The sequence below is a fragment of the Papaver somniferum genome, chromosome 4 (assembly GCF_003573695.1).
Source record: "Papaver somniferum cultivar HN1 chromosome 4, ASM357369v1, whole genome shotgun sequence".
In the NCBI taxonomy this organism is placed as follows: domain Eukaryota; kingdom Viridiplantae; phylum Streptophyta; class Magnoliopsida; order Ranunculales; family Papaveraceae; genus Papaver; species Papaver somniferum.
The window spans coordinates 68362216-68381199 of NC_039361.1; the positions used below are offsets into that span (position 1 = coordinate 68362216).

General features: G+C 40.4%; 1 long non-coding RNA gene across 1 annotated transcript; it reads left to right on the forward strand.

Moving 5' to 3' along the window:
- LOC113274516 lies at nt 1–1649 on the forward strand. Its single transcript, XR_003323038.1, has 3 exons — nt 1–114; nt 490–549; nt 1548–1649. It is a non-coding gene; the product is annotated as an uncharacterized LOC113274516 (long non-coding RNA).
- The last annotated feature ends 17335 nt before the right edge of the window (nt 1650–18984 follow it).

Below are 18984 nucleotides of genomic sequence, written 5' to 3' on the forward strand. Positions count from 1 at the left end.
TGAAGATTCTTCTCATCTAACAACTCAAATAATTTACCACCTTCAACTGTATGCGGAAATTCGAGTGAGCTGGAGATTTGTTCCAATGTCTAAATTGTTGGCAAACTAATACAGGTGCTGCTACATCTTAGATTTATTGTCTTTTACCATATTTTGATTTATTGCATTGTTTCAATTGCAAATGGCTATAGATTTATTGGTTTTTATGAAATATACAACTGTATAAAATACAACTTCTTTACATGAACTTCAATTAATTCCCCGCTGATTTACTTCAACTACAATTCGACTATTTGGGGTTGAATGTTGAACTGAAACTGAATTGCTTGATAATATTAGAAGATGAAGGTGCAAAATTAGACGATGGGCTACCGACATTGTGCAGGATTGGTGTTTGGGGTTGACTGTTCAATCCAAACTGAATTGCGCAGGCCTTTAAAAATGAGCAGTAGTTTTCTTTATATACTGAATTGAAACTTAATTATGCAGGTTATATAATATCCAATTGGATGAGCAACTCGAAAATCGACAAAATAGCTTGCGAGACAGGTATTAACTTTTTCTTAAAAACTGATTCATGAACTATATAAGGAACATAATTGTTCCACAATGCTTAATTTCTGGAACAACATATGAAAAACCCCTTTATTGTGGCAGAAATAGAAAATTAGAAAAATGATTGTCAATGGTATTTGATTTCAAGTTGTTTTAACCTGTGTATATTGTAGGTACAAACAACTAACAACTAACAACTTACAAATAATGTAATTAGTTTAAAGAGTCAATAATGGGTATTTTTGTGTATTTTAGGAGTTGAGTAAGTGTTCAGTTCACTTGGAGGGGAGTTATGACCTATAAGAGATATATTATTGATTAATTTCTAACAAAATATACCCTTCAGGTTGTTCATTTCTTACATTATGTGGAAAAAGTAAACCAGACTATCCTATGAGAGAAACTTTAAGATTCAATACTTCAATTGAAGTTTGAAGTTTGGTTTTATTTGGATGTATGGTGTGCATGGAGGTGGTGCTAACCAATTGCTTGGTTACGGTATATGGGTTTTAAGACTTTAAGGTCATGGTTTCTTAACTTTACGGCTAGATGTAATATCAATTAATGTTGAGAATTCTTAGTTCCATTGTACTCTGTCCTGAATATTCATAATCTGTAAAACATAACTCTTAATCAAATATACTTATGCATGGCTTAAATTTGCATGCTAATGTAGCAGTGTTCTTAACTGATTTCCCTGTCTAGAACCAAGCTATCACCCTAGGTTATGTATGTATAAGTTTCATATATACATTAATGGAAACTTCGTCGAATAGACATTTTAATGATAATGCTGAAGGCATGTGTCATAGTTTGATCTGTAGGGATGGTTATCCGTTAACAAATGTAATTTTGCCACAAATGGTTTTGCCGCAGACTGTAGACCAAAAGCTTTCTTACTGTGTAACCCTGGGGGTAGTTAAAGCTATTAGTTTGATGTCTTTTTTCAGTCTTCCTTTGATTTCCCCCCACTGATGTTTATATGTTTACAGGTACCTAAATGTAAGACAATCACTGTATTGCATCCACAAGAGAGTTTCTTTGTTTTTGGGATCTACCATTAGGCATCCGTATGTAATACTGAAGAATGCGATCACTTTCATTGTAACTTTGAACTTTAACTGTGTAGGTGAAGTTCCCTTTTGATGGTCGAGAGACGGTAACAATGCAAGAAACTGCATCTTATAGGGTCTCTTTTTGATTTCTTAAATGTAACTGGATATTTTTGTTGAACAACTGAGAAATAAAAAGTTTGAGTTTATTTGGAATGGAATGGAAGGCGCATCGCGCGTGCATGTTATACTAGTATAAATAAGAAAAACAATCAATTGAATATGTGGTTTGGTACATTATCCCTAAAAGATGGGAGAAGGTATTGGGGGGAAATGGGTTAAGCTTTGCTTTAGGTAAAGCCTTCATCAATAGCTACGTTAGACTAAATAAAGGATGAATGCTTTGTGCCATCACTTGCTTCGCCCAAAGTTTATTATTATTATTATTATAAGAAACCATTAGTATTTCATTCCATTAAGAAATGTATACATGATTATTTTCAAGAAAGATAAGTGTGATGCCCCAACTAAATCACATGCTTAGGTAATAGGATTATAATCTAAACTTGAAGCATCATAATCTTAATAACATAAATTAACTCGAACCGCTAACCCCAAACATTTTGATACTCATAATGAAAGTCTCTCGAATGATATAAATAAAGGTAGTGTGTTTTTTTCACAGTTAAAGAGAAAATGCATACATAAAGATATACAACATCTCTAACATCGATAAATTTTTAAGCTACGAAAATAAAAGTCTGCACGTACATCATCTTTTCTGGTAACTGAAAAACTGAAATGGAAACGGCTAAGCACAACATCCCAAAGGGGTGCTCAGTGGAAAAATACATATCTTCCAAGGAACCACCAACATGCTACTAAAAGATAAATAATAAAGTACAAAATTAAAAGAAAGGAATAAACACCTTTTATACTCAACAATCCGCACATAACACAACAACCGACATAACGTACATACAGGTAGTTTCCCCAGATACCAATATGTATAAATAATATTTTCAGTACCGCTAATAAATAATATTGCAAATACTAATAATAATCTATATATAATATTGCAAATGTCGCTAATAGATGATATTGCGATTCCCGCCAATAAGACCTAGCGAGAAGCTGTGGGAAATCACAAACACTTCTCACTACAGCCACAATTTCATTGTTTAATCATCTCAACCTCAGTTTTAGTCACAAACAATAAACTCAACAATTTTTAGCAATTCAACTCAAAATACTAAAGTTAGAACAATTAAAGACTCACCCGATTCAATTTTGCTGAAACTCTAATTTCTGTTTTTGAGAAAAACAGAAATCCTAATTATCTTCAATCTCGAATTATTATTCACTCTTTAACCCCAAATTCACTCAATTAATTGGTCAATACCCATCTCAAATCCTCTTTCCTAAAACATCAATTCCATCTTCTAATTCTTCTTTGAGCTTCTTATGAAACCCTAGCTCATTGATTTCCCAAACCTCCAATCACCTCTTCAATTTCATACTTAATAATTACCAACAGTAGAATTCTAGTAAAAACTCTCAAAAACATATCTGATTCCTCTATTTTACTTCATCTTCAACTCACACCCCAAACCCTAACTTTTGTCATCTAATTTATCTTGTCTTGATGGTTCTTAATCACATACTTGTATCAACACTACCTCCATCAGATACCCCTTGATCGTTCCCTACCTCTCTCTGTAGGAACCGAGTTTCCTTTCGGACTCTCCACACGAACTCTGAGGCATCCCATGCCTTTTCACGTGACTCATCCTAGTCATTCTTACAAATTGGAGAATATCTCTATATCTTGGCCAACTCGGCTAAATAGAATATTTCTCTCTCTCAACACATCATCACAAAGGCTGACTCAGCTTCACACAAATATGGGGATAACAATTAGGGTTTTCGTTTGGCGGTCTAGGACATGTGTGAGAAATATCCGGCTTATTTCTCACCTCATAAGAGATTAAAGGTGGTGAAATAATGAGATAAACTCAACCTAGTTTATCTCTATCTATTCCTGAAGAGATGGGAGAATAGCTTCACACGGCACAGAAAGGAATCCTTATCTTCACCGACCTGAGATTAGAGAATTCAACTATAAAAGGTCCTATATTTCTCTAAGATAACACAATCTTTCTCATAAGCTCTCAGAGCAATTGTTCTTTAAACCCTAGAATTCTTTGATCTCTCTTTTCCTCTTCTTCCTTCCCTAAGACCAGCCCTAAACCTCTTCTGTGACCGAAACAACCTTTGAACGACCACTATGTGTGGTTTAAGAAGAGACTGTTCGTGCTCAACCTCCCGTAAATCACTTTTAGAAACCTTAGGATCCCACTTTTATCCTCTCTCAGATTTTAGTTAACTACAATAGGTAGATGTAGAACTACAGTCGAACATCAGATCACGTAGTACTCATCCCACAACAAGAATATCTTCCTTCAATTCGGGTTCCTATTTTTTCATTACTTTCCAAGATACAATGCTGCAATAATCATAAAGGAAATATTAACATGGTGTACATAGTTGTACACATTACTTATGGTGTAGTGTTTTGCAAACTTACCCCAGTTGTGCATATTCAAAGAACTTTTGTATCATCTTTTTATCAGCACCTGGTTCCATGTTTTGGTACAGTGTCGATTGACTAATATCTGGCAATGGATCAGAAGGTTGATAGTCGCATGATTTTCTCTTTAGTAGTACAAGAAAGTTTCCTTCTAGCATCTTTCCCTTTTTGCCTTTCTGGTCGTCTTACTTCCTAATTGATCTGCTCGTACCTCTGGTGAAGTCAGGATCTGACTTTATTTTTGAGATACTCTTTGATTGTGGTGTTTTGGACAACTTTCCAACCACTTTTGTCTTTAACATATCTCCTTCCGTAATTCTACTTGTTCTTATCCTTGCTTGTTGTTGATGGTGGTTTTTAGTTCAGGGTTAAAATTGTAAAACCTCATATTTAATGTGCCGTCACTCTGCAAAGAAACGGAGCCATGTAAAGTGATGAGTGTTCAACCTCTCCATTGGCGTATTTATTGAGCAAATCAATATGTTCACATGAAATTTATTCAGACTGGTGCATGTAGCAACAATCCCAGACTAAGAAATTGATCCTCCATGGATTAGTAGGTGCAAAGTCCTACCCAAAATCATAAAGCAAAGAATAAAGGAGCTGCGGAGTAGGAGCAACAATGAGAGGAAGTGTGGCCATGCCAGCCGGTGCCACTTGGCCACTCCCCATGCTACCCAACCGGCTCTTACTCATTTGTCGACCAATCAGGTCGCCTTAAACCTGCCACACTCCCATGAGTTGTGGATGGGCCCATACTTTTCGGCCCTATTCCCCATCAACCAATCAGGTCGCATTAAACCTTCCACGTGCACCAAAAGAGTAGCCACGCCCATGCTTGGCCGGCTCCCTACTTTCATTGACCAATCAGGTTGCTCTAAACCTGCCACAGCCTTTAAAAGAGGTGGAAATTGTGTCAAGAATTTTCCATACTAAGTTGGCTTACCAAAACCATGCCAACATGCTAACGACATGCCAAACATGCCAAAAAACAAACATACCAGGCGCACATGCCAAACGCGCATGCCAGGCGCACATGCCAAACGCGCATGCCAGGAACACATGCCAAACGACATGACAAACATGCCAATTTCACGCGCCAAACCGGCATGCCAAGTGCACGTGCCAAATGCGCTACTTACCGCGACAACATGTCAAAACTTGCCAACCCACTCTCCGTGCGTGACCAGCTTCACAACGGACTTCAATTTGGATAGCCTGAACCCTAGCCGCGTCCATGCTCTAGCGACGATGGATGAAACCCTAATTTCTAATCGTGGCCCAAAACTATGCCACCTCGGACCTGCAACATGCCGCAAGTTGTACAGACTTAGGAAACCCTAAAAAAGGCGCCACACCATGGCCACTCGTGGAAATATTTGTTCCTGTGGACGTTTCTACATGGTGGCCTGCCTATGGCTCCTCCTGCATGAGTCTGGCATCGTTTGTCTAAAATGCCATGCCGCGGCCACCTACCGCATGCTACATGCCATGTATGCTAATTAGGGTTTCGGCATGCCAAACCCTAATTTAGGCAAAGTTGCCGCGCCAACCGAGCCAAAAATGTTCCACAGAACATGGGGATCAATGTGGCCATTAAAACTTATGTTGCCACACTACGTTTGAGTCTAAGACCAACGTGCCAAAATTTCAGTGGCCATGGCTACGTCAGGCGCCACTTACACCATCATGCCGCTGGCATGCACAAACTATGCCAGCCACTCCACCCGCATGCACGAACTATGCCAGCCATGCCGCAATGCCACTGGCATGCTCTAAAGGCGCCACTGTACCATTATCAGGCGCCAACAGAAGGTATCCATAATCAACGGCTACCCTTCCTCATGAGATGAAATCTCAACCATCCAAGTCTGCCACCAAGCTAGCAGGCTTGTGGTAAGTTTTAGGCGACCATCCACTAAAATCTAGTGGCCATGGCTGCGCCAGGCACCACAGTGCCACTGGCATACACGAGCCGTGCCAGCCATGACACATTGCCACTGGCGTACACTAAAACGCCACTACGCCATTATCAGGCGCCAACACAAGGTAGCCATAATCAACGACTACCCTTTCTCATGAGATGCGATCTAAGTCATCGAAGTTCGCCACCGAACTGATAGGCTGTGGAAAGTTTTAGGCGACCAGCCAAGACGAGCCTAATAGCATCACATGCTATTTTCCTGCGGCAAGCCTCTTGATTTTAACTTGCCACACGTAGCAAAGTGCTACATTTTTTCCACAAAAACACTCGAGACATCAAACATGTCACAAACTGGGGGATACTCATCATGGTATTGGTCTAGCGGTTTACAGCGTGTGGCATGAAATACGCCCGTTACAAGAAAGTGTCATAAAGCGAGGCGGTTATTAATGTCAAGAAGTAATGGTGTAAACAGATCCACCTCCTTCATTATGGAAGCATAATTCCTGACGTTACATGTTACTATTCCACCACTCAATCGTTTCCACTTCCTACGAGACCAGGGTACGTTTTATTACGACTTGTATAAATAGGTTTCACCTATTTACCACCAAAAAAATAAGTTTTGGTCGGAGAAAAACACAGTATCCAGAAATCACCTGGTAGCTTTCCATTCTGCTAGCCAGTTCTACTTTCTACAAGTCATAAACCACCACACCTTCAGAATCAACTATTCTGGTCTCAACACTTTCTTCGTTTCCCTCCCAAAGACCAACCCTTCTCCTTCACTTTATGACCGAAGCAAGCCTGGAACGGCCATTTCTTGGTTTAGGCCAGGATTGTACAGATTGATCTCTCGAATCAAAAGTACTCCCGTGCAGTACATTGTTTAGGGTCTAGACTCGTTTCTCATCCACACACACAAAATTACCAAAACCGGTAGAAACAGTTTTCACCCTCAAACAATTGGCGACCACAGTGGGAGATTAATCTCTCGGTTGCAATATCAATTTCCAATTTCCAATTTCATTTTTCAATCCCGATCTCAAGATGGTAGAACTCAAGTCCGGATCAGCAACAAACCCTGAAAACACTAGCGCTGAAATCATCCTCGGTATTAACGTTCCTTCCAGTGGCATTAATACGCCACCTGTCAACACCAGTGGCGCGGAAAATGTTCCTTCAGGTGTTACACCTCTGATCACCAGAACCAGAGCCGTTGCCGCCACCCCCAACATCTCTTCAAGTGTGACACCTCCAACCGTCACGATAGCCGCTGCTACTCCATCATCAGGACGAGAGACTGGAGGAACCAGAGGAAGCCATTCTCCTCTTACCACTGTTGATTTGATGGAAAGACAAAAGGTTCTCGTAAGGCTCAGACAGACATGGCTACAACTCAGAAAGAGATACCTATTTTCCTCAAGACACTAACGGAGCGGCCACCAAAAGAGTCGCGTAAACCCCAGATGAGCTGACAAGGAATACTTTTAACATCCGACGCAGACACTTCAGCAGGACGCGCATTAATAGATGAAGAGACTCGCGTTGCTCTTGAACTTCCATTAGATGGGAATCACCAATCTAATTTCATCACACGTGAATATCATGAATGACTTCTCCAAAATCGAGGCAAAGAAAATCAGCAACCCTCCTGAGTTCACAGAGACCCTCTTCCCTTCAGGAGCTGCATGATTTCTGGGGACTTCACCCACAAAATTGTGCAGGCTATGATGAAATATTTATATGAGATTATGTATTTCTCCAAGGCGCAGCGTCAAGACATATTTGCAGCCCTCAACCGCACTGCATTAGGAAAGCAGTTGTTTCCAGCCAGGGAAGCCGTTCCCAAACCCCAACATCTCCTGGAAAGAACGATTGATAGAGAACTGGGGACTCCTAACCACTGTTCACTTGAAGGATGTCGAGTTTGACAGCATGCTGATTGACGCGGCCTCCGACTTCAACATTGTAACCGTCAATGCTCTGAGAGTTGCAAGGGAAAATCAAACAGAAGAAGCGTATTCTTTCCCATGAGGAGAAAAACATGACTTGCCAACCAACACTATTTTTTTTCTTCTTCCCATATGCCATATCATATCAAGTCGTTTTTCGAAGTCAAGGATTAATAGCGCCCTCAGTGGAGTTTTCTTAAGGAGCCTCTTCGACGTTTCTCCCCAAGAGCCGCTTCAACGTTCTCTCTAGAAGTCGCTCCGCTTCAACATTCTCCAGCAGCGGCTCCGCTTCAATGTTCGCTCCAGCAGCCGCTCCGCTTCAGTGTTCTCTCCATAAGCTGCTCCAGGATCCGAAGCCGAAGCTTCAGTGTTTTGCTCCATAAGCTTCAACGTCCTCTCCAAGAGCCGAAGTCGCTTCAAATCCTCCCTCCTTCCAAGGATCGTGTCGTCGCCGCCACTTCTTCCCGCCAAGGATCGTGCCATATCCGCCACTTCTTCCTACCAAGGATCGTGTCGTAGCCGCCACTTCTTCCTGCCAAAGATCGTGACGTAGCCGCCACACTCCTCCCTGTCAAGGATCGTGATCGCATCCAACCAAGGTTCATAGTTGTGGCCATCTTTTGTTTCATCCCATCAAAGACCTGGGGACTTTTGTCCGTCTATAAACTTGTCATCATCCTGATGTCATCACTAACGCCTGATGCTGCTCATTCATGGGGGAGCCTAAAATACCCAAAGCCCAATCATGCGCGAAGGACATGCCTAGCAGAGACAGAGCTAAGTAACTATTCTTAAACTAAATGTTTTATATCTATTAGGCATATTCAATACATTTTAAATATCTTAGTGTTGAGACGTGGAAATTCCTCAACACCACTATTGTGTTGCCAGGAACGCTGCCTCAACACGCCTTTCCTATTTGTGTTGAGACGTGTAAATTCTTCAAGACTCACTATTGTGTTGCTAGGCATGCTGCCTCAACACACCTTTCCTATTCGTGTTGAGACGTGTAAATTCTTCAACACTCACTACTGTGTTGCTAGGCATGCTTCCTCAAGACATTATTCCTCTTAGTGTTGAGACGTGTAAATTCCTCAACACTCACTACTGTTTCGCTAAGCATGCTTCCTCAACACATCCTTTCTCTTAGTGTTGAGACGTGTAAATTCCTCAACACTCACTACTGTGTTTCCAGGCATGCTGCCTCAACACACCTTTCCTATTCGTGTTGACACGTGTAAATTCTTCAAAACTCACTATTGTGTTTCCAGGCATGCTTCCCCAACACATCCTTCCTCTTAGTGTTGAGACGTGCAAATTCCTCAAAACTCACTACTGTGTTGCCAGGCATGCTGCCTCGACACATCCTCCTCTTGGTGTTGAGACGTACAAATTCCTCAACACCACTATTGTGTTGGCAGGCATGCTGCCTCAAAACATCCTTTCTCTTAGTGTTGACCCGTGCAAAATCCTCAATACTCACTATTGTGTTGCCAGGCATGCTGCCTTAACACACCCTCCTCTTGGTGTTGGGACGTGCAAATTCCTCAACACCACTATTGTGTTGCCAGGCATGCTGCCTCAACACACATTTCCTATTCGTGTTGAGACATGTAAATTCCTCAATACTCACTATTGTGTTGCCAGGCATGCTGCCTCAACACATCCTTCCTCTTAGTGTTGAGACGTGCAAATTCCTCAACACTCACTACTGTATTGCTAGGCATGCTTCCTCAAACACATTCGTCCTCTTAGTGTTGAGACGTGTAAACTCCTCAACACTCACTACTGTGTTGCCAGGAATGCTGCCTCAACACATCTTTCCTATTCGTGTTGAGAAGTATAAATTCCTCAACACTCACTATTGTGTTGCCAGTCGTGCTGCCTCAACACATCCTTCCTCTTAGTGTTGAGACGTGAAAATTCCTCAACACTCACTACTGTGTTGCCATGCATGCTGCCTCGACACACCCTCCTCTTGGTGTTGAGAAGTGAAAATTCCTAACCACCACTATTCTGTTGCCAGGCATGCTGCCTCAACACATCCTTTCTCTTAGTGTTGAGACGTGCAAATTACTCAATACTCACTACTGTGTTGCCAGGCATGCTGCCTCAACACACCATCCTCTTGGTGTTGGAATGTGTGTGGATGGGGAAAAACGGTTTGCTGGTTTTTTAGGGAATGAGAAAATCACCGTGCGATGGAGATTCCTCGAACCGACCAAACTGCTCAACCTCACACAGATGCACTGCAAAGGGAGTGATTAGATTCGAGAGATAAATCTAAGGACTCTGGACTAAACCAAGTCAATGGCCGTTTCAGAGTCAATTCGGTCGGAAAGAGGGAGATGGGTAGATCTGTAGGAGGAAAGCTGAGAATTGTGCGGGATCAAGGGTTGTGGATGTGTTGAAGGTTTCTGCAATAATGGTGAACTGTTGAAGTTGAGTTCTGTGAATAAGTTTTAATCAAGTTGTTGACGAATAATGACTGATGATAATGATGATAATGATGTTGTCCTCGATTTATGACTTATTTATATTTTAAGAATGATGAACACCCTGGTCCCTGTAAGCGTGACGGTTTCTTGAGTGAAAGATTGGGAAAGTGGGAGATCGTGGTGAAACCAGTTCCAGGTCGTGCGGTCCCTGTAAGCGTGACGGTTTCTTGAGTGAAAGATTGGGAAAGTGGGAGATCGTGGTGAAACCAGTTCCAGGTCGTGCGGAGACTTGGTTGATTACTCACCTACTACTTTGCTAACTCCTTAAACCGTTGACACGACTTACTCACATTTCTCGTTGTGGATGAATCCACGTGTTGTAGGCCTCCGGACCAAAACCCTAAGTGATATCCCCCATTTGTGACGTGATTTATGTCTCACAAATCGTGGAGTCTGCATGACAGACGTGCATTTAATTAGTCACGTTGACTGATTTATACAATGAGTCTGGGTTTTGTTGAATTGAGAATGAATGAAGAATTGCTCAGTGGAAAATTCGAGTAACTGAGCAAGTATTGCTCGACGAATTACTGGTGTTGATGGTTGGATCAATATTCGAGCAATTGAGCAAGTATTGCTCAATCCGACGGATTACTGGTAAATTACTGAATATTGATAGTTGGATCAATATTCGAGCAATTGAGCAAGTATTGCTCAATTTAGCAAATTATTGATAATTTACTGAATTTTGGTGGACTGAGCAAGTATTGCTCAATTCGACAAATTATTTATGGATGCCGTGACCCAATAAAATATTAATTGAAATATTGGTAGACTACCAAATATTATATAATTAATCCATATGATGATTGCTGGATCAACATAAATTCATTATTGTTTGAATCCTGCTAAGAATGATGATTCGTGGAGCGTTTGTTCGAAACCCTAATTTTTGATCGATTGCCCATTAATTGACGAATCGCTGAAAATAGGTCATGAGCGAAGGAGGGACCGACCACATGGGACTATGGACGTCCATGTGATGCCCAATTTCTCAAGTGAGCGTACGCCAAGGTCTTGAGTTCACCGGTCGGTGAAGGAATGACGATTAAATGTCAGTTTCATCATTTATTGAAATAGTGCTCGATTGAGCATTAGGTGATAAAACCTATTTATAGAAAATTGGGGGACCGACCAAGATGGACGACACGAGACCGGCCCTTGGTGGTCGTGGGACCGCTGATGGGTATTTGCACAAACTCTGAGTTGGTTGTGAAGAGTTTGGACCCAATATGAGCAATTGCGCAAATTAGGTCAAAAGTGTGAAAACGTGTGGGACCGGCTTATTGCAAGCCTTAGATATGCCCTTGGTCGGTCAAGGGAGCATGCCCGTGTCTCCATAATGCTCGTGTCTCAGTTATGAGAGTTTAGGCATTTTCTGATATGCGTTTGAACAATATTTCGGATTTTCAGAAGAGTTCGATCTTTGACTGAAATCCTCGATTTTGCTCGAATGAGCAAGTATGCTCGTTTGATCAATATTTTGTGGATATTAAAATAATAATATTTTAATATATTTTTCATGAGTAGCCAAGTTGGTCATGCGACCTGGTGAGGTTTTAAAAGAACCTACAACTTAGACCTGCAAGTATACATGATCAGTTGTAGAGAGTGAGGTAAGAAGGGGTTTGTCCTCAGGGACTTGGTGTGTGTAGTTGAATCTATGGTCTTTACTAACTGATTCTATGCAAGAGTAACACAAATGTTGTTTGGTTGGGTGTCGATATGACGAAGATGATTGATAGTAACAGAAACAGTAAAGTAATATGCAAAGAAAGTAAATAGAGCAAATGATGAGAATGGTACTAGGGCCTTTGAGTCCACCACTAACTTACACTAGTTATTCTGCTCATAACACTAACCTTGTCCTTAAATCTGATAACAAAAGGGATGTCAATCCTCTGTATATCTAAGGTCACCTTGATATGAATGATTCAATCACAACTAAGGTATTTCTCCTAAGCATTAACTGTCTTTTCAGGGAATAGCTAATCAAAAGATCAATATATGGGATTATGTATGAGTTGTAGTTCTTCAGCACAATATTATTCTAAATACAATGGATACATGGCATATACTGTGAAAGTAAAGTACTGAAGTCCTAAGATTGAATTTTATTCTAAAACAATTAAGCACAACAAGGTTATTGCCATTAACAGGAATAACTAGTAGCAAACTAGAGCTTCATCTAAACCCTAGCAGGTGAATTTAGAACAAGATGAAGATGATGAAATCAAACATGAACTACTGCTTGGTGCACAGGCTAATCCGGTCATGACCCCTTTCACACACATCACAACTCTATTTATAATTACACCCAATTCTCAAAAATACCTAATTTGCAAAATTAGGGTTTATCCCAAAAAAAATCCCAAAACAGTGAATTTTGGGTTTCAAATTCACCTAATTTGATGGGTCAAATCTTACCCACAACGTCGACCCAATCTTCCTCTGACTTCACTGTTTCATTCCCATGCCTCAATTTCTTCTTTAGCTTCACCTAATTCATCAATCTCTAACCTAGGGTTTCAGAGATAGGAAAGGTGCGAGATTGATGAAGTAGGAGGCTAGAAAGATGGGGGAAATGATGGGTTTCTCTTTTAGGGTGGAGTAGAGTGGTTTGGTGGTGTCAGGGAGTGGTGGCGATGATGGAGAAGGTGGTGACAGTGGAGTAGTTGCAGAGGGAGTGGGAGGAAGAAGATGGGTTCGATGGAAAGAAGGAGGGGAGTGTTTGGCGATGGGTATAGGTGTTAGGTGTTGTAGTGTTGAGCGGTTGTAGCAAATTCGATGTCCAGCGAAGATGATACGTTGGATGATCACATCTGGATTGAATCGAACGGCTAAGATGGAACAGGCTTGCAGCGACCGTTGGATGCGTGATACAACAATTCTGACGGCTTAGATTGGAGTTAGGTACTATGATGTTTGACAGGAGCTTCAAGATTTGACGCTCGGTGATGAGGCGACCGTTGGATGATGTGATGGATCCAATCTGACGGCTCTCATGGAAATGGGTATGGATATAGAAATGGATTTGGGTAAGGGTAAGGGTAAGGGTAAGGGTTTTGGGCCTTGGGTATGCCAAGCCCATATCTTCTTTAAGGACAATTCTTCCTCTTCAAGCCCACCTCTAGTTGATCCAACTCTTGCAAACATCATTCTTCGCTGCCTTTCTGCGGGAGTCTTTGCCGTTTCTTTGCTCTTTTCGCTTCGTGAGTTAACCAGGCTTTATTTATTACCTAAAAATGCAAAATTAATTAAGAAAAGTATTTATTCTTGAAAACAACGAAAACACAGAATATGGGATGAAATGGAGCGTTAATGCACAAAAGATGAGTTAAATGACAATAAAAAGGGTGCAAATATATACAATATTTGGCACTCATCAAATACCCCCAAACCTGAATTTTACTTGTCCTCAAGTAAAACAAAACTAAGGAAATCCTACCTATACCACTGTCGCTGGTCTCTCGATTGCATTTAGCGAATGCAATAAGCCTTTTAAACCACTAAGTGTCCCTAGTGGACGAGTTGAAGTCTCGTGAAGGTTTGCTTAGAACGTACCTACAAAGTTCTAGGACAAAATATAAGCTCAGATTCCATGAAATGTGACATGTGCAAGACAGTAGAAGCTCACAGCAAAATGGATATGTCAATCTAGCTATCAAAGGCACAATCCTAGCACTGATAACAAATAAAGACATGTGATAAGAGTGTAAAGTGTATCTACACATGTGTAAAGAAAGATCGGATGTTATGACTACTAATCACCAAGAGATAGTTTCTCAGGCTAAGAACCGAGGTCGAAATCTAGCTAGCTGTCCGGACTTTACGAGAATTGTGAATGAGTTGGAGGTATTTCACAATTACTCGCGTTGTACATCAATGGCATACACCCTTCCTTGCTTATAACACAAAAACACAAAAGATGACTCTTTACATGATACTTATTTACATTGACTACTCTCTTTTATTTTTGGAACAAGAGAGGATGGAATTGATAAATACTTGATTTTTTTTTTTTTGATTTTTTTTGATTTTTTCCTGAATATATACATCATTTATTTTTTTTCTTTTATTTTTTTTTTCTTCTTTTTTTTTTTTTTAACAAGGTAGCACTTTTGATACAAATACAAAAGGAAACAAAAATTACATGACACTTTGCAAGAGGTAGCCCTTTTTGATGCACCCAATTAAATTCGATGGTTGTCTTTCTTAATGTAACCTCCACCTTCTATCCCAACCAACCAAAGAACAAGCTAGTCAAGTTTCGTTCAGTATTCTAAAGTGATTGGCAATCGTGACTTCCGATTGAACACCTCAAGGATGAGGCTATACATGTATTGGTAGATCGTGCGCGTGCAAGTTTCTTATCACTAAGTGAATGGTGCTAGAACCAGGGTGCCTAAATATCTAGACTAAGAATCCTTATGTTTACATACATGCACAAGAGTCAACATTTCAAGGTAAATGAGCTCCATTTTTATGTTTTTTTTTTCGAATTTTTTAATTTTTTATTTTGATTTTTTCAATTTTTTTTCAAAAAGAAGGAGTTCTGTTTTTAATTATAGCATGTTATCGTGGTATCTATACCGTACCCCCAAACCTAAACTAAACATTGTCCTCAATGTTTCAAAAGATGAAAAGAATTATAATACAACATACGAAGAGGATTATGCTGAGTAGAGAAAAAGGAAAGAGAATACCCGATTTGACGAAAGAAAGAACCGAACTCCGTTATTCAAGGCAAAAATCCAACATATTTCAGCCGAGATCATATTGGATTAGCAAAATATGTACAAAAGAAGCATAGGATTTAAAAAATTTATCTACTGGAGTATATACAAGAAAATACTACCGTACATTTGGTTTTGATGGGAAACATTTGGTTTTGTCGGGAATGAAAAATATTTGGTTTTTATGGGAAAAAGAAAATTTTTGGTTTTTAGGGAAATATTTGGAAAACTTTGGTTTTTATGGGAGAAAGAAACTTTTTGGTTTTTAGGGAGAAAGAAACTTTAAAGGGAGCAAAGCCCATATTGGTGGAGGATGCACGGCCCAGCTGAGAAGTTTGGACGAAGCTCAGCTAACGAGTTAAAATCAGTGAGACGAGGCCCACTGCGAGTTTTTTTTGATTGTTGGGCTCTCAGTTAGCCGAAAAGACTAGGCCCACTTGGGCTTAAAAATTGACTTTGGGTTAAGCCCACAATGAAGATTTAACTTTCAAAGGGGCTTAATCCCTCAGTTTAAAAACAAGTCTTATCTTGGGTTTCAAGCCCACAATTCCAAAATTTTAAATTTGCAGTTGGGTTACAAAGTTTTCAAAACAAGTTTTCAAAGGCCATAGAGTTTTAGTGGGAGAAGAAACACAAACCCAGTGAACTGGGTTTAAGCCCACAGTTCAGATGTTTAAAATTTACAAGCCTAAAAACAGTCTAAAGCAAGCCTAAAAATAATTGGAACAAGCCCACAAATTGGGTTTAGGCTTACACTCTAAAGGGAAGACCAGATGGCTTTTAGTTGCACAACCCCGTTGGGCTTGGTTCTTTTCCAGCAGCACAGAGCAACAGCAGCATAGCAGCACCAGCAGCAGCAAGAGGCAAATAGCAACAGCACCAGAGGCTGGTTGTAGCAAAAGTTCAGCAGGTAACAGTAACACAACAGCAGCAGTACCCGAGCAGACAGGCAGCAACAACAGTAGCAGAGAGCAACAGCAGCAACAGGCAACAGCAGAAGCACCAACTACAACAGCAGCACAAACTCAGCTTAGCACCTCAGCATCAACACAGCAGACAGGCAGCAACAACACCAACTACCTGACACTCATTGTGTGTGATCAGTACACAGAAAAGGCAGGGAAAAATGGAAAACTTCATAAAGCAGTGCAGTTTCCAGCTGTAGATGCATGGTTTATGAGGCTACAGGTGCTAGGCTACAGGTGCAATGAGAAAAGCCACAGGGCAATGCTACAGATGCAGCAAGGCTGCTGAGCAAGGATGCAGGAATGCAAGTTATGATGGCAGACACAGATGCAAATGCAAGATGAATGCAGAACTAAGTTACAGCTAAAATGCAGATGATGCAGGTATGCAGATGCAGGAGATGCAAAACTACAGTTACATGCTAAAGTTACAGCTAAGTTACAGGTAAAGAAAGTTACACTAATATAGCTAAGTTAAGTTACAGCTAAAACAGTTACACTAAGATACAAACAGTTATACTAAACTAAACTAAATTACATCTAAAACAACTAAGTTACATTAAAACAGTTATACTAATATAGATACACTAAGTTACAGGTGGTACTAAGATATAACAGCTAAAGTTACAGCTAATATACACTAAGTTACACTAAAACAGAAAATAGAAAAGTAAAAGGAACAACTTCACTACACAGCAGCAAGTCCCCGGCAACGGCGCCAAAAACTTGGTGAGGTTTTAAAAGAACCTACAACTTAGACCTGCAAGTATACAGGGTCAGTTGTAGAGAGTGAGGTAAGAAGGGGTTTGTCCTCAGGGACTTGGTGTGTGTAGTTGAATCTATGGTCTTTACTAACTGATTCTATGCAAGAGTAACACAATTGTTGTTTGGTTGGGTGTCGATATGACGAATATGATTGATAGTAACAGAAACAGTAAAGTAATATGCAAAGAAAGTAAATAGAGCAAATGATGAGAATGGTACTAGGGCCTTTGAGTCCACCACTAACTTACACTAGTTATTCTGCTCATAACACTAACCTTGTCCTTAAATCTGATAACAAAAGGGATGTCAATCCTATGTATATCTAAGGTCACCTTGAAATGAATGATTCAATCACAACTAAGGTATTTCTCCTAAGCATTAACTGTCTTTTCAGGGAGCAGCTAATCAAAAGATCAATATATGGGATTAAGTATGAGTTGTAGTTCTTCAGCACAATATTATTCTAACTACAATTGATACATGGCATACACTGTGAAAGTAAAGTAATGAAGTCCTAAGATTGAATTTTATTCTAAAACAATTAAGCACAACAAGGTTACTGCCATTAACAGGAATAACTAGTAGCAAACTAGGGCTTCATCTAAACCCTAGCAGGTGAATTTAGAACAAGATGAAGATGATGAAATCAAACATGAACTACTGCTTGGTGCACCGGCTAATCCGGGAATGACCCCTTTCACACACATCACAACTCTATTTATAATTACACCCAATTCTCAAAAATACCTAATTTACAAAATTAGGGTTTATCCCAAAAAAAAATCCCAAAACAGTGAATTTAGGGTTTCAAATTCACCTAATTTGATGGGTCAAATCTTACCCACAACGTCGACCCAATCTTCCTCTGACTTCACTACTTCATTCCCACGCCTCAATTTCTTCTTTAGCTTCACCTAATTCATCAATCTCTAACCAAGGGTTTCAGAGATAGGAAAGGTGCGAGATTGATGAAGTACGAGGCTAGAAAGATGGGGGAAATGATGGGTTTCGCTTTTAGGGTGGAGTAGAGTGGGTTGGTTGTGTCAGGGAGTGGTGGCGATGATGGAGAAGGTGGTGACAGTGGAGTAGTTGCAGAGGGAGTGGGAGGAAGAAGATGGGTTCGGTGGAAAGAAGGAGGGGAGTGTTTGGCGATGGGTATAGGTGTTAGGTGTTGTAGTGTTGAGCGGTTGTAGCAAATTCGATGTCCAGCGAAGATGATACGTTGGATGATCACATCTGGATTGAATAGAACAGCTAAGATGGAACAGGCTTGCAGCGACCGTTGGATGCGTGATACAACAATTCTGACGGCTTAGATTGGAGTTAGGTACTATGATGTTTGACAGGAGCTTCAATATTTGATGCTCGGTGATGAGGCGACCGTTGGATGATGTGATGGATCCAATCTGACGGCTCTCATGGATATGGGTATGGATATGGAAATGGATTTGGGTAAGGGTAAGGGTAAGGGTTTTGGGCCTTGGGTATGCCAAGCCCATATCTTCTTTAAGGACAATTCTTCCTCTTCAAGCCCACCTCTAGTTGATCCGGCTCTTGCAAACATCATTCTTCGCTGCCTTTCTGCGGGAGTCTTTGCCGTTTCTTTGCTCTTTTCGCTCCGTGAGTTAACCAGGCTTTATTTAGTACCTAAAAATGCAAAATTAAAAAGTATTTATTCTTGAAAACAACGAAAACACAGAATATGGGATAAAATGGAGCGTTAATGCACAAAAGATGAGTTAAATGCCAATAAAAAGGGTGCAAATATATACAGTGTTTGGCACTCATCACGACTATGTTGACTTTTTGGCTTTTTCATGATTTGCGCAATATTTGAGAAAATATGGAGAAACCACGATTTTTGGGAAGTTTCACAAAATGAGAAAAATAACAATTTATGAAAGATTAGGGATTGCAAGGTGTGGGACCGGCCAACCAAGTTGC